At 32.1% G+C, this 826-nt stretch overlaps 1 protein-coding gene across 2 annotated transcripts in view; it reads right to left on the bottom strand.

Moving 5' to 3' along the window:
- LOC108762264 (transmembrane GTPase Marf) overlaps window positions 1–826 on the bottom strand; it is an 88,472-nt gene that overhangs the window by 80,286 nt on the left and 7,360 nt on the right. The window contains exon 1 of one of the 2 annotated variants that reach the window (XM_018509197.1): window positions 52–125. The exons of the other annotated variant lie outside the window; for it this stretch is intronic. The gene's annotated coding sequence lies outside the window, so the exon portion shown is untranslated. Of the gene's footprint in view, window positions 1–51; window positions 126–826 lie in introns of those variants that run through there. 2 annotated transcript variants of the gene reach the window in all.

Consider the following 826-nt stretch of genomic DNA (forward strand, 5'->3'; position numbering starts at 1 on the left):
ATATATATAAGATTTGTAAATACATATATTACAGATTTATAAAGACACAACCTTTTTATCTTTAGTCATTGATGTATCCATAGAATAAATCTATGATATAATTATTTCAATATCTTGTTATATCCAAAATTGCTAAAATAATTTATAATATTGGCATTAGCATAAGATTTTATTATAGTATATACATGGTGTCCGAAAAGTGTGGAAACGGTCGAATATCTCGAGAAATACACATCGGATCAGAAATCTGAAAATATACGTATTCATTGTTTTCAAAAAAGCTATCTTTTGACATCTACCATGACATCACACCCCCACCCGCTGTGGGTGAAAGAGAGGGTAAGTTTAAAATTTTAAATGGGAACCCCCATTTTTTATTGCAGATTTCGCTCCTTCAGAAAAAATTACATAAATTTGACCTATTACAAACATTTTTTTTATGACAGATGGCGTTGTAATCAGCGAAATTAAAAAATGAGTCTAAAACGTTTAAATATCTCAAGAAATACTCAAAGGATCAAAAAAATAAAAATGTAAGTATTCAATGTTGTCAAGAAAGCTATCCATTGACACAAAAATTCTACCCCCCACCTACCATCCGCTGGGGGTGAAAGGGTAGATAACTCTAAAATTTTTAATGAGAAACCCCCATGTTTTATTGCAGATTTCGCTTCTGCAGAAAAAGTCGTATTAACCCTTTAACGCAGAGATGTGCTGAATTTCGACATGGATTTCAACCCCCAACAATTACCAGAAAAGAACGTAGACAAGTATCGGAAAGTCCATTTGTATGTAATAAGGTATCAGAAACGTGTTCCCGATAGTT

Source organism: Trachymyrmex cornetzi, unplaced genomic scaffold (assembly GCF_001594075.2).
Source record: "Trachymyrmex cornetzi isolate Tcor2-1 unplaced genomic scaffold, Tcor1.1 scaffold286, whole genome shotgun sequence".
In the NCBI taxonomy this organism is placed as follows: domain Eukaryota; kingdom Metazoa; phylum Arthropoda; class Insecta; order Hymenoptera; family Formicidae; genus Trachymyrmex; species Trachymyrmex cornetzi.